Source organism: Podarcis liolepis (assembly GCF_965112155.1).
Source record: "Podarcis liolepis genome assembly, chromosome: 3".
NCBI classification, from domain to species: Eukaryota; Metazoa; Chordata; class Lepidosauria; order Squamata; family Lacertidae; genus Podarcis; species Podarcis liolepis.
In genome coordinates this window covers 85,528,501-85,544,422 of record NC_139557.1, presented here as the reverse complement: position 1 = coordinate 85,544,422, position 15,922 = coordinate 85,528,501, and the positions used below count along the sequence as shown (strand labels likewise).

General features: G+C 44.3%; 2 long non-coding RNA genes across 2 annotated transcripts in view; one reads left to right on the top strand and one right to left on the bottom strand.

Moving 5' to 3' along the window:
* LOC310704118 overlaps window positions 1-15,922 on the top strand; it is a 429,938-nt gene that overhangs the window by 260,671 nt on the left and 153,345 nt on the right. The window lies entirely within an intron of this gene.
* Window positions 2,097-14,399, bottom strand: LOC310704117. The gene is made up of 2 exons (XR_014524573.1): window positions 14,290-14,399; window positions 2,097-4,860 (listed from the first exon to the last, which is right to left on the bottom strand). It is a non-coding gene; the product is annotated as an uncharacterized lncRNA (long non-coding RNA).

The window sequence follows — 15,922 nt, the reverse complement described above, 5'->3', positions numbered from 1 at the left end:
CTGCGTGACCCTCAGGACTTTGCCCAGGCCACACCCCTCCTCAGGCTCAAGGCTACATATATTGCCCCACCCACTTTTTGTTGGTGGCAAAGGAAAAAATAAGTATATAAAGGATGAATTCCTGGAAGCTATGATCCAAGTTTGGGGCAAGTACCCCCACAGAACCACAAAATATGCAGTAAAATAAAGTGTGGAAATATAGGCTGTTAGATCTTTAAATGTGCCCTTGTGAGTTTCGAAAGCTCCTCTCTTTCCCTGGCATAGATAAAGAGCACATGTTTGGTAAGTTTAAAAAATGGTTTGCTTACAAACTCTCCAAAGGTCAGATTCATGTGCTTTTCCACACAGCATTCAGAAAAGTTGCACAGGCAGTAAAACTTGGTTTAGTTGCAAAGTGGTGATAGTTCCTAAATTATTGGTATAGGAACTCAAGAGCCATTTGGTCTGAGCCTGCAGCTGAACTTCTAAGGTGAACTGGAGGGGAGCAAAAGCTTGATCGCCTAGTCCTTTCTCAGGTGAGCTAAGCCTGGCTTACTCTATGGTCTTAACCCCATCATGCATTAATTAGACTGAAGCATGTTGGTTATATGAGGCTGGCTATCCCACACTTTTTGCCTCTGGTCCTGCCCACCCTGGCATGTGCCCTCTTCCCCCAGGAGTTGCCTATGAGGGAATGCAGCTCACGGGCAGCCCGTATCCTTGTTCCTGCCCTTTCCTTGTCCTCCTAACTTTTAGGGGATGTGTGTTGTCCTCTTTTTTCAATTTCTGTGAATGATGAACACAAGCACACAGGCAGAAATATCCCTGCCATCTTCACCTTAAAGGGTTCATCCAATGCCTATGTCCCCTCTCATACAATTGTGTGCTTTTGGAGAGATTTCCAGGATCACATATTTAGAACTCAGCCCCAGAGAAAGACAGAGCAGCTGCTGCAGTTTTACCACTGACAAACCTGTCTAAATTTCTGAAGTAAAAGAATCTCCCTTCTCAGACACACATTTGCAGCTCAGCAGGGTTTAACTTTCTAGTGCCATTTCTCCTCTAATCAACCCTCAACCTGCCCCATGAGCACTGGCGGGGTGGTATAACTTTGCTATCCCAGCCTGGAATCTTGATTAGCGAAAGTTTAGAAGGACTGGGAAGCCTAATTTTTAGAAGTTTTATCTTCTAGGCCAGTGCTTTCCAAACTGCATCCAGGAAAGCTTTATCAGGGGCTTCTTCTTAAGAAGACTGGTAAAGGTAAAGGACCCCTGACAGTTAAGTCCAGTCGCAGACGACTCTGGGGTTGTGGAGCTCATCTCGCTTTTAAAGGCCAAGGGATCCGGCGTTTGTCCGCAGACAGTTTTTCCGGGTCATGTGGCCAGCATGACTAAGCCGCTTCTGGTGCAACGGAACACCGAAACCAGAGTAATAGCAGATAAACTTCACTGCAAGACTGTGTGGCCAATGTTTACCACCTTCCTCTGCAATTTTGCTGTAACAAGAAAATATTGGGCATGATAAATGAGGATATGGTCTTATTTCACATGGAAATAGATGTGAAATGGAAATAGATATAGCTGAATAGATATAGCTTGAGCTCAGTGTGAACTCTTGCACATGCCCCCAATTTTTTTAAAAAGTACACAGGGGTTCCTTGATGGACAGGTCAATATGGAATGGGTTCCCTGAAGGTAAGAAGTCATAAAACTAGCCTCCAATTTTCCAAATCAAACTGACAGTGCAACATAAGGCATGATGGAACATAGGATGCCAGTACAGTGGTACCTTGGGTTACAGACGCTTCAGGTTACAGACTCCACTAACCCAGAAACAGTACCTTGGGTTAAGAACTTTGCTTCAGGATGAGAACAGAAAGCGTGTGACGGTGGCACGGCGGCAGCAGGAGGCCCCATTAGCTAAAGTGGTGCTTCAGGTTAAGAACAGTTTCAGGTTAAGAACGGACTTCCGGAACGAATTAAGTACTTAACCTGAGGTACCACTGTAATCATATGGTCACACTGGTGCCCTGAATCTCTGAGCAGTGAGAGGTTTCAGGGGTTCAGCACTACTTGGGTTTGGTTTCTTTTCGAATAAGGTCCTTGGGGGTTTAGTGGTGTTTTGCAACATTTTTATTTATTATCAGGCTGTGCATTGTTGGAGGTACAGTACAGCATAAATTATTCCAACAGCAAGTCTCCTCTTGCCACATCGGGTCCTCCAGGACAACAGCCAGCATCTCCAATATTCTTTTTATAGAGCCCAAACTCAGGTCCCTTATTCTCTTCCATATCTGACTCAGTCTGCCTCAAAACTGCCAGCCTGTTCTCCAGAGATGCTGCTTACAGCAGGGGTCAGCAAACTTTTTCAGCCGTGGGCTGGCCCACCGTCCCTCAGACCTTGTGGGGGGCCGGACTATATTTTGAAAAATAATAATAATGAACAAATCCCTATGCCCCACAAATAACTCAGTGATGCATTTTAAATAAAAGGACACATTCTACTCATGTAAAAACACGCCGATTCCCGGACCATCCGCAGGCTGGATTGAGAAGGCGACTGGGCTGCATCTGGCCCCTGGGCCTTAGGTTGCCTACCCCTGGTTTACAGCATCCCCAACTGGGAAGGAAAAGGCATAACCCTTTTCATATATTACCTCAGTCATTCCTAAGGCCAGCTGTTGAGAGCCATTGGCCTAGTATCCAGAATAGAGGCCTCATATATTAGGCCTGGGCCTTCTCTTGTACAGCTATGATCTGATGCTCTTGCATCTTTGAGCCAGTGTGCATCACCAGATTTTTATATTTTTGCTCGAAGTAGAAACTGGCGATCACATTTTTTCAACATATATTAGTCTTGGTTTCCTTGTGAAGATGGAAATACATTGCCTTGTTCTGAGCCATTATCAAAAACAATGAGAATCTTAGTATATATAAAATATACAGAGGCACATTGTTTTTTGTCCATCTGTAAAAATCATGATTTCTCCGAAAGGCTAACTAGTCTCCTTGGCAAGAGCATTTTCCAGTTCAGCATAATTGCAATATAGATTCTTGAATTTTGTCAGGTCCACGAGCTGAAAATATTTAGCTGGGCATTCTCCAAGCTATTTGTATTTCCTTGTACATTCAAGTAAAAACTTCATGGCTGGTGATATCTTAGTGTTACTGATATGAAAAAAATGCCTTTGCAGCATTTCGCTATTAAAAAGCTATTCTTTTGCCACAATAAGCCAAAGCATTTTGAACATCAGAAACATTCCAGGATTTTTTTTTTTTTACTGTAATGGATGTTTAGTTCCTCCTTGGTTTGTTGCATATTTAGAATATGGAATGTTGCTCTCTTTGAAGTCAGTGGACCAGCACTGATTTGCACAAGATAAAAATCTGGCCCCTAAATATGTACCCATCTAGGGTAATTGAGCTGTGTTAAACCCATCTAGGATTGTGAATATGAAGCTCCTACATTTTAGAAAGCGCATTTCTCAAATGATTGCACCAGAATTTGGATACATTCGAAGGTGTAACTAGGCTCCCTTATTGCCCTTGGCAAGGAGCTGTATTGGTGCCTCTGAAGCTGGAGTACCAGAAACTCAGAAAGTTTGCTTTTTTTTTTTTTACTTTTGCACTCCACCAGTTTCTTCCTCTGCAGCCATCAGGTTTGGGTCTGCTCTGTTCCGCCTCCCCTCTTCCTCTGCTGGTCTCCCTGCCTGCCTGGTTCAGCTCACTGCTTTCGCTTCTGCCTACTTCCTCCCTCCCTTCCACCCCCCCCCACTGGAACTCTTGCCAACTCTTTCCCTCTTTCTTCCCTCCAAGCCCTGCTGGGTGCTCAGCTCACACTTTTAATAGCATCACTGGCCAGCTGAGGAGGGGGCCCTGCAGGGCTGCTGCGATAGCCCATGCCAGCAACCAGATTCCTCCACCAAGGTGCCCAGATGAGCCTGCTCAGTTTGCCCGGCCACCCAAAGCGCTGGAGGAGTGGCCTGGGGAGCATACGGGCAGGTGGGTGGGTTCCTAGCCACTCTAAGCCAGAGGTGTGATTTTTGCGCCGCCGCCCCCTGCCTGTGCCCTTGGCTGGGGCCAACTCCTAGGTATACCTTTGGATATGTTACGGTTTACTAACACTAGTCTCTCTCTCCCCCCCCCCCAATTTTGCTAACTTTGTATGCCCAAAGCATGTTCCCATCTCTGTCCCCCCCCCCCGCACCTTAGCACTAAGGAACCAGGAAGATTATTTGTGGCATTTCCTTCCTTTACTTGCCTTCTTCCTCAGATATCAAGTCAGTGGTTCTAGGGTAGATAGCTATACAGAGTTTAGTGTCAGTTTTCAGGCTTTTACAGCAGTGTTTAATCATTCACCACAATACAAAGAGTTGTATTTCTTCTTGCTTTTGTCTTCACAGATGGGGTTTTGGTCCTGGTCATATTGGGGGAACTTCCACAGCGAATTTACTGGAGGAAGGGGGAACTACTTCTATGCAAGAAGCAATAATTCCATAGGGGACACTCTGGAGATAAAGTTCAGACCTAAGTCTTTATACCTTCACATGTGAGTGGATGGGATGCAGTTATATTCCAGTGTCTTGGTGTACAAGGGAACAGCTTGAAAAGAGAAAATGACACCAGAGCATCAACTTGGCTTACACTGGAGTCCATTGAATTCAAGACTAACATTTGCTCCAGACCTTTTGTGTGACTTGGAACAAGCTCTTAAGTATCCATCTTCCTTGGCTCTCCATTCTGTTAATAAAGAAAATATTCATGTAGGTGAATGAGGAAAGTTATGGTAGAAGACTAAGGTCCAACATACACATCCCTTTGGTTTCCTAAGGAGGCTTCCATAAATGCTGTACTTCCATAAAGTTTTCCATATTAAAGTGCTCTACCAAAAAAGAAAAGAAAAAAGAAATTAAGTGTATGACATAATCTGTTGTGTATATGGCAGATTCATTCTCATGGCATGGAGATACAGTAGTTCTATGGATGCACAAGGTCTACTCTAGGATCTATGCAAAGCCATGGCAGACTACTGTTATCTGCAGGCTCATCTTTTCTGGTGGGAAGTGGCTATCAAACCATATGCACAAAGAATTATTCAGCACTCGGCTACAAAGCCCTTCAGTGGGCTGAAATACAGCTCAACAAAATGTAGCTTGAGTCTGAGCACGCAGGCTGCTTCACTAGGAAGACAGCAGAGATCGGGTATATGAGAGATATCAGGCTAGATAGAAAATAATTATCCACTTTTTCCAATGGACAGTGCATTGGTCCATAGTCTGCTTCAACAATGGGAACCTGTGGCCCTTCAGATACTAAACTACGTTCCCACAATCCCTGATTGACCACCCTAGATGGGGTTGATGGGAACTAAAGTCCAACAACATCTGGAGGACCACAGAATCTCCATCCCTAGTCTACAGTACAGACAAGTATAGATTTGTAACAATACATAAATTGCCTTTTTGATTGATGAAGCAAGTAAACGTTATCTGAGAGTACACCAGGTGAACTGGTCTTCTGGGTCATGTAGATCTTTGTAGGCTCACTCACTACCAAGGCTACTGCCAACTCTCAGACAACCAGATTACCATTTGCAAATTCAAACTGGGTTGACTTCTTCCTTTGGCTCATATAAATATATATATATATATATATATATATATATATATATATATATATATATATATATATATATATAAATATAAATATATATATATATATATATATATATATATATATATATATATATATGCAGGTTTTGGTGTCCTCGGGTGTCTTCCCGTGTAAAAGTTGGGGTGTCTAGGCGACGTTTCGACGAGGTCTCACTCGTCATCTTCAGGCTGGTGCTTTCGGCTTCTTGTTACTGGAACAGAGCGGGATCTCAGTGTTTGAGTTCCTATAAATACTGTAGAGGGGTGTGGTGTATTGCCTCAAAAGTTCTGGGCAGAGGGGAAGTTCCCAGGCTAGTGTTCTTTTCTTCTTTTGTTCCTTAATTACTTGAGGGATATCTTGAGTGATTTCTTGAGTGATATTCTGAGTACCACTTAGGTGGGTCATTAGGTGTGGATTAGTTGCTAAAGCCTTCGTGTCTTGACCTCTTGAATTTGTGAAGAGTTTTTCTGGGAAGATGGCTGTACTGCACTTAGTTGTGCTTTGGCTTGGCTTCGTGTATAGGGGCGAGCTGTGGTTTTGTGCCCTGTGCCAGCCAGATCTGTGTAGGGATTGCAGGGGGGTGCAGCATCCGGAGGTGCACGCATCCCCACGGAAAACATCATATGCGGAGTCGAAGCTAGCCTAACCAAAATCAACCCAGATGAAGCCAATAAAATCAGACTTGAAGTCACCAACATCCTCTGCTCCAGCAAACCACCCAGAAGCAATTTACACAAAGAAGAACAGAAAGCACTCACCAACCTGAGGAAAGACAACAACATAATCATTCTCCCAGCAGACAAAGGTAATGCCACTGTTGTGATGAACACATCGGACTACCAAGCAAAACTATCAAATCTACTCCAAGACCCTACCTACCAACCTATAAAAACAGATCCCACCACCTATCTGGAAAAAACCACCAAATCCAAAATAAAAGCCTCTCCTATCAGTGAAGAAATCCAGCTAAGAATCATCCCCAGAGAAAAATCATCCAGATGCCCCAAACTCTACGGCCTCCCCAAGATACACAAAGAAGGAACACCACTCAGACCAATAGTCAGCTCCATAGGCTCACCTCTACAAAATCTCGCTAAATTTCTCGCTAAGCAACTTCAGCCCTATGCAGAATCCATCTCTTCACACGTTACAAACTCCTTCCAGTTCATAGAAACAATAAAGAAGCAAAACCTACTTCCCGATGACCTACTTGTGAGCTTCGATGTTGTATCTCTCTTCACACAAGTGCCCATTAATGAAGCCTTGACAGCCATTCAAAACAAATACAATCCCCCCGAATACATCCTGGACCTGACCAACCACTGCCTAACCAACACGTACTTCATCCACAATGGACAAAGATACAAACAGATAGAAGGAGCACCTATGGGATCACCCCTCTCACCGGTCATCGCAAATCTGTACATGGAACACTTTGAAACCAATGCTTTAGACAAGTCAGAACACAAACCCAAACTTTGGCTCAGATATGTTGACGACACCTTTGTAATTTGGCCACACGGGAAAGAAAAACTAGATAGCTTCCTCACACATCTCAACAGCCTACACCCCAAAATACAATTCACTATGGAAATAGAAGCCAACAACCAGCTTCCCTTCCTTGACGTCCTAATCTACAAAAAACCTGATGGCTCCCTAGGACACACTATCTACCGGAAAAAAACACACACCAACCGCTACTTACATGCTCAATCACACCACCACCCTGCACAAATAAACTCCGTAGCCAAGACCCTCATCTCCAGAACCAAACGCCTGGCTGACAAAGACCACTTGACAACTGAGTTACAGAATCTCTCAAATGTGTTAATCGCCAATGGATACCAGCAAAACAGGGTTAAGAAGCTAATCCAAAAAGAAACACCCCCCAAAAACCAAGACACGGAAGAAAACAATGGCATGGCCCTCCTTCCTTATATCAAGGGCACTACAGATAAAATTAGCAAAATCCTCCATAAACACAATATCAAAACAGCCTTTTGCACCAACCAAAAAATAGCCAATATCCTCAGAAACCCCAAAGATAAAATCCAGTTGGAAAACCAAGGGGTCTATGAAATACCCTGCAAAGTCTGCCCAGCCACGTACATTGGACAAACAAACAGACGAATAAATGCACGTATCGCAGAACACAAGAATGCCGTCAAAAAAGAAGAAAAATCTTCCTCTCTTTTCCAACACATGAAAGAAACAGGACACGAAATTAATTTTGCAGATTCCAAATTGCTCTTTAACATGGAACATCACCACAAGAGAATAATCATGGAAGCCATCGAGATAGAGAAACACCCTCACAACATGAACAAGCGTGACGACACGTCCCGCCTGCCAGACATCTGGAAATTAGCCCTCCCCACAAAAACCGACACCAGATCCAGAGGCACACAGAACGCCACCACCAATCAACCACACCAGACCCAAACCCAGACCCTCTCCACAGATAAATTACAGACACCATCCAGTAACCAAACCATAGTGGCACCTCCGGATGCTGCACCCCCCTGCAATCCCTACACAGATCTGGCTGGCACAGGGCACAAAACCACAGCTCACCCCTATACACGAAGCCAAGCCAAAGCACAACTAAGTGCAGTACAGCCATCTTCCCAGAAAAACTCTTCACAAATTCAAGAGGTCAAGACACGAAGGCTTTAGCAACTAATCCACACCTAATGACCCACCTAAGTGGTACTCAGAATATCACTCAAGAAATCACTCAAGATATCCCTCAAGTAATTAAGGAACAAAAGAAGAAAAGAACACTAGCCTGGGAACTTCCCCTCTGCCCAGAACTTTTGAGGCAATACACCACACCCCTCTACAGTATTTATAGGAACTCAAACACTGAGATCCCGCTCTGTTCCAGTAACAAGAAGCCGAAAGCACCAGCCTGAAGATGACGAGTGAGACCTCGTCGAAACGTCGCCTAGACACCCCAACTTTTACACGGGAAGACACCCGAGGACACCAAAACCTGCATTCCTGTACCCGTGAAAATCTACGAAAACATATATATATATATATATATATAAATATAAATATATATATATAAGATCAAAAGTACTTCATGTGATTCAACACCCCACACCCCAAACTTCCCAGCAATGCTCAGTCATCTGGTGATGCTTCTAGGTCTAAAACTATTTTTTGAGATCTAGACGCACGAGTCATGAGCCATAATAACTGGCCTTCTTCCATCTGCTCCATTTGGTATCAATTTGTGCCTGGAAAAGAGCATTTCCAGCTCCCAGCTGTGCATGCCTGCCTGCCAGGGCAGTTCTGATTAGATTTGCAGCTGTGCTTAACTTTCCTCTGCTTGCATTAGACTCTTGTTCTAGGGCTGAAGGGAAAGGGGGAGGGTGCAAAGATACAAAGGCCTGTAAGGGAGGAGCAATTCCTAATGGGAGGAGTGCGCTTTATCTTAACCACTATTATTTCCCTCCTGGAAGTATTATTTCTATGTCATTCTTCTCATCTCGTCTTTGCTAATTGCTAGCTGGGGATAGCTTTGTTGGGAACCCTTCTTCACACCAACAATGATTCTTTGCTCATCTAGACATTAGGTTGTTGTCCAGAACTTTGTAACACTGCAGAAAAGCCTGATTTATCAGCCTTCGCATTATAATATTGGGCTTCTCCTGGTCCTTGGAATATGGCAGATATTTCATCACATTCCTGGATTGTTTTTGGTTACACACTGAGATATATGAAATGTCAAATAATTGTTTTTAACAGAGAAGCTGAATATAATGCTAGGTCCTTATAAATCAGCTATTGTAGGAAATACAGACTTTCTTGCACAGTCATGAGAAGTAGTAATACAGAGGTTTGGAATTACCTCGGAGGGAAATCTCAGCAAGAAGATAGCAGATTGAAGAAAAACGAAAGTGGACAGTTCTGCTGCTAGTTTAAAGTGATTCAGGGACTGGCAAGGCACACTATAATAGCTTCCAAGTTAGCCACCACTGGTTAACATAATATAGTCCTCCTTGTTGGGTAGACTTCTTGTTTGAAGGAAGGATGCTGCTGATTGATGAGACCTTATTCAGGCAACCAACAGGAATCAATATTTGACTATTTTGGCTTCACATAATCTCTCATTCATCCAGTTTGAGCCTTCATCCAGCCTTTGAGTGCACCATGAACCTGTTGCTGGCACACAATGATTTGACATCAGAGTCAGCTGAAGGCAATTGGAAGAGGTAAGTTAATTTCCCATTTGGTAACTCTGAAAGGTAATGGTAGATCCCTAACAATGGACTGTAGGGTAACCATTGCTCCATGTTACTCTGCTATTGCTGTGTCTCATGTAAAATGATATTGTGTATGTGTGAAGGACACCAAGAGAGGTTGTATTGTCATATTAGTCCCATGAAATACAGAAGTTTTAATTAGGTAAAATGGAAAGGCCTCTAAATGTCTTGTCTGAATACTTGATGTAGTTTAGAATACAGCTACTAGGCTGCCAGCTGGGACTAGCCCTAGGAATCATATACCAGTTTTGAAACAGCACTAGTGGCTGATGAATTTACTATAAGTGGGTGGCAACTGCGGAGGGCTTTTTCATCTGTGGCTCTGCAGCTGAGAAAAGCTCTTCCCAAGGAGGCTCAACTGGTTTCTACTCATTTCTTTTTGTGCCAGATTAAGATCTTTGCATTATCACAGGCCTTTAAAAACACTGCTTTGAGTTGTTTTGGCAAACTCTGCCAACTCTGGTATGCTATGGTTCTTGTTTGTTACTGATTTAATGGGTTTTTAAAAACTTACATCAGTTTTATGCTTGCACTTGTTGTCCTGGGAATGTGCAGCTAATATACCTATTCTTGATATTTATCATTACTTTTTACACGATTGCAGAACTGACAAGACACGTGTTGATCCCATTTATAATGGATTTCTGTATGAATAGCCACAGTCCAAGTGACTGCCAAATTTTATCTTAAGGTAAGGCAACGAAGGTCTGAATCCGCAGCTTCCTTTTCATTTTTGCATGATGAGTTTTGTACGATTCAGAGGTCTGAGTATGTAAGTCAGAGAGAAAGATGAAGGCAATACCATCCTCTCAGCTAAATGCAGCACTGGGCTGTGCACCAGCAGCACGACTGGGATTTCCCTTTTTCAGTACTGCCAACAAACATCTACCCACCTTCTAAGAGCTGGCACATGCCTTGGTAACTGCTCTGGGGGGGACCATAGGAAGCTGATTATTGGTCCTTCTAGTATAGATATGGGGAACCTTTGGCCCTCCAGATGTTGCTGAACAAGCATGGTCAAGGATGATGGAAGGTGTAGTTCTGCAACATCTGGAGGGCCAAAGGTTTCCCACCCCTGATCTAGTTGGGTATTGTTGATGATGACTGGCAACAGCTCTCCTCTCCAGAATTTCAATCAGGACACTTTCCATGCCCTCAACAACTATGTGGTGGGATATTTGCGGTATCCTTTCTTAAGCTTATAGAGATATCACTAGCAATCCAGAGAATGGGAGTGAATAGCAGGGAATTAAGTCTGCCTGCTTAAAAATAAGAGTACAATGCACTCCTAAAACTTACTAACACCACTTTTACTGGACACTTTTGGAAGACACAGCATGGGGCCAGAAAATGGACAGTTGGTCTGACTAAATATTAATCCTTGATTAATTGTTATAAAACCATTAATATCCTGACTTTTGGCCCTAAAAAGATTAACTCCCAATGCAACTTTCACTTATAATTAAAAAATTGACCAATACGGCCATCAAAAACAAACAGAACACATTTACAATGATCAATGTAGCAGAGATAAATTCAGCACAACTCAAATACGTAGTAAAATAAAATGGTTTTGACAGAATGTCTAAGTCATAATCTGTCTTTGCTTGCTCTTTCCACAGAATTTCAAATTGTTAAACTATGAGATGTTTTCTAGAAGCTACCTTGTGCCCCTTTTAAATATCTGTTATGAATGCAAATTGTATTGACACATCCTGGGAAGAAAGAAAGGACACACACACACACACACACACACACACACAAACATTTGATTAACCCTAAGTCAACATTATGATCCAAGAATCTGATTTTGCTTTTGCAATAAATTCAGGAAATAATTTTTTTATCAAATCCACCAATATCAAGAAAAAATGAACAATCACAAGCAAAATCAGGAATTTGTCCCAAAGATCAGGGTCACAGCAGGACAGCTCAGCACATTTCCAGGAAATGGCTGGTATAGAGATCAGTACCTTAGCAGCAGTGAGCTGCAGATATAATAGGAATGGGGGGTTTAGAGATCTGGTGCTGTATTTCAGAAGATTAGAATTAAAGATTGCAAGGGCAGGTCCAAGGCTTTTCACCACAAATCTCTGCCCCCGCCGAGCTCTGAAATTTCTTATAGGTTTTACAGGCCAGGCAAGAGTTATGTGCTTCTGGTGGCACTTTCCTAATCTCCCTTGCTGTCCACCCTCACAAGTGGAGAACCATTTAGCAATAAGGAATAAATTTTAGTTCCTGGACATGCTAAAACCACAGACTCTTGGAGAAATGCATACATGTCTCCTTTCAAACTGAGCCACTATTTATTCCTCAAGACCAAGAGACACTTTCCACACAGTAAAGCAGCTCCTTGTGATCTTTTCAGCTTCCTTGCAGCAGCTTGCTCTGCCCCCCCCCCACTGTATTAATGAAATTATGTCAGCTTGGGAAGCAGGACTTTTACATGTACTGTAACCATTACCTCTTTTTCCCTCTTCACCATTCCCACACCTAACTCTATATCAGTTGCACTGCATCTCATTTCCACAGCTGCCGTTGCCTTGAGCTATACACAGGTGGATGTGTGCTTTTCCTACATGCTCAAAAAATGATTCCACCCAAATTATGTTTACACTTGATTTTAGCCAAAAGGCCAAGAAGCCAAAACAATTTTTACGAGCGAATGCATTATTCCTGATTAGAATTACATCATTCTAATATGGGAATCACATGGTTGCCATATGAGATGATGAAAGGCTAATCAGCAAGGATGTCTCCCTTTAACCTTTCTTTTAGAGATATATTGGGAGAGCACACAAACACACATCACAAAGTGTTGACAGCTCTGAAACAGAGGTGTAGTGAAAACGATTTGCTGAAGGAAGGGCCACTTCACACTTACTGCATTGTCTATACTGAAAGCACTTGTATACAAAAAGTGTACATTTATCACTGTGAATAAGCACTGGGGAGCTGAGCTGAGGCCACAATTATGTCCCCCTGGTGCTTATTCCCCAGTGTTTAAGAATATGTGCCTGCTAGTCATACTTTATTCCCCAAACACAACTGTGTCAAGTGTGAAGTGGCTGAGGCAGGACTTGACCTGCAGTATATAGTGGTATACTATGTATATATGTGTTGACATAACCTGGTACAAGAGCAGCTCTTGGCTTATTTTATCTGGTGACTGATCAGAGGACAGTAGACTGGCATATTACACAGAGTCATTCTGTGCCATAAATTTCTTGGAAAGCAAAACTAGAACTGATGCGGGAGATCCTAAACAAGAACTCTGGAGCTTTTTAAAACGGGCAACCACAGTGGGAGTGAGGATCACAGGAGGGGAGAATGGGGCCTGCATGCTTTGCCAATAGCACCATGGTGGGGATTTCAAGAAGGCAAAGCACAAGGTTTAGCTATACTTCCGCAGGTGCCATGGTTACAGCCCAAATAGTGCACCCCCCCTTCCCTATGGCTGTTATTCGCATTAAACACACACACACACTGGATCTCCAGCAGCCAGTGTGTTCATTGTTCCACACCCCATAATCTAGCCCCTGCCTATACAGGCCAAGATGCCTCGTCCCCGATACCCTGTTCTGGAAAAAGTTCATACTCTACCCAGCGCCCTGTTCCTTCGCTTCCAGACAGCGCGCGCGCACACAGCCGCGGGGTCACCTCCCGAAGCCTGACAGACGGGGAGCGACGGGAGATTCATCCCAGATCTCTCGACTGCTTGGCGCGGTCTGTTTCTTAGGAGCACAGCGGGTGTGTTGGAAGCCGCCCCCCCGGTAGCTGTCAACTTTTCCCTTTTCTTGCGAGAAATCCTATTCGGAATAAGGGAATTTCTCTTAAAAAAAGGGAAACGTTGACAGCTATGCGCCCCCCCCCCTTATCTATGGTGTGTTTCTTTGACGAGCTAATGGCAACATGTGCAGTTGGGGAGATGAAGGAACAAAAATACGGTCTCTGAGTGCGCGCGCGCAGGTTCTCTGGACGAGTTGCCACAGGTACCAGAGACCTGGGGGGGGGGGAGGCCGGGGGGGGGCAAGCGTGATAACAAAGGCAGGTTTCGCCTGCGCCCCCAACTCCTTCTCCTCGCTCATTATAATGTAGGAGAAACCGGGCATAAACGTGGTTCACAACACGAGCGCTACAAAACGTCTATATGCCAAACGAAACGAAATCCCGCAGGAGACCTCCTCGCAAGCCGGCGTTATCTTTACGGCATAGGCGGGAGCGCCTTCGCCACCTGCCTCCTGACACACACACTCTCTCAATCCACCGCCTCCTTCCCCCCGCCCGCCGCCTTTGTAAATCCGGCTCGCGCGAAGCGAGCGGCACCTTTCCCAGAGCAGCTGCTTCCCGCGCGCGCGCGCCCGGCCCCTCCTCTTCCCGCCCACCTGGGAGACGGACAGACTCCCTCTCTCCTCGCCTCCGCCGGCTGCTGGTGCGGACTCGCGACTCTGCACGTAGCGAATGGAGGCGGGCTCCACCTCCTCCTCCGGCGCGCATGGAAACTGCTGCGCCGCGTGTGGCGGATCCCACCCCCCTCTATCCCCCCTATTCAGTTTCCGACGCACCATCAAGGGCGGCGTGTGAGACCGCGAGCAGGCGGGGCCCTTCCTCCGTCTCCTCCTGCCACATACGCGCCGGCTGCGCCTTTGCTCTTTCTGTTCTTTGGCGATGCCTCGAAGGGTTTAATCTTCGCTGCCTGCCGAGGGAGGGGAGTTTGGAGGTCATTTCACTTTCTTCTCCTTCAGAGGTTCAGTGCCCGCCATGAAGGACTCCGGGTGGGTTGGTCGAGGTCAAGCACAGACCAGCGCAAAGGACCGGCCGTTTATTTCTAAGGCAAGGTGTTGCCTTATATTTTAGAGTGAATTGTTCGTTTAACGCAGATCAATTAGCCTTTTGGCATATCCACGCCTACAATTAACTGTCTCGCCTCCCCCCCCCAAAAAAAGAAAATCCTGGGAACTGTAGTTCCTGAAGGGTGCTGAGTATTGTTGCTCTGTGAGGGATAAATTATAGTTCCCAAGACCTCACGCCACACATTTATTGATTATACAGCAGGGTTCGTTTGGCAGGGTGGCAGAAATTGATCCTTCGTTACAGTCAGTGCTGTTGAAGTCTATAGGACTTACTGGGGTGCCTGGGGTACTCAAAAAGGCTATACTGACAATGGACAGACATTTCTCCGGGAAATGGTTTTACAATGACATTAAGTGAATATACTGTGCAGAACGATTCTGGTTATAGCATGCCTTCAGTTTGTGGGAACTAGAAAGTCTTCTTACCAGAGTTACCTAATTTTAAAATATGTTATTTTAGCATATGACATCAGCATAGAATTTCATACACTGCATAGACTGCAGCTGCACAGTAATACATATTTTTAAGATTTATGATTAGGCAAATGTAGAATGGACTCTCTCTCTCTCTCTCTCTCTCTCTCACACACACACACACACACACACACACACACACACACACAAACCACCTGACGCCAGAGAGTATTAGGTCTACTTCAAAAACAAAATAATAATGAGAAATACCTTGATCATTTAGTGGCATATTCTTTGTACTAGAAATATTTATGGCAAGCTACTTAGTAACCAAACTTATGTAGAATAAATGAGGTGAGGAAGGGGCAACTTACAGCTCAGTGATAGTTTGGTATGGATGGTGCACAGCTTTCTGTTAGCATTCCTGATAGTCACAGCTTCCCATGGGTAAAGAGATGTCTGAATAAGTCATGGCAAGAATGCTGATGTGGGGGCATTATGGTGCTGTGGTAGTATGCTAGTTTTTGTTCTAGCCAAACCTGTTTTCATAGCCATGTCCCTGCTCCACACCCTCTTTCCTATCTGGCTTGGCAACCAGAGTACCAGGTGATGCCTCTCAGAAGGTTAAATTTGGTCTAGTCTACCAGTTGGTGCACCCTTGATATGCTAGACAGCTATCACCTGATCATTAAGACGGCGCAAAATGATACAGCCAGCTCTATCTTTCCTTGCCATTGGTATCAGAAAAGGC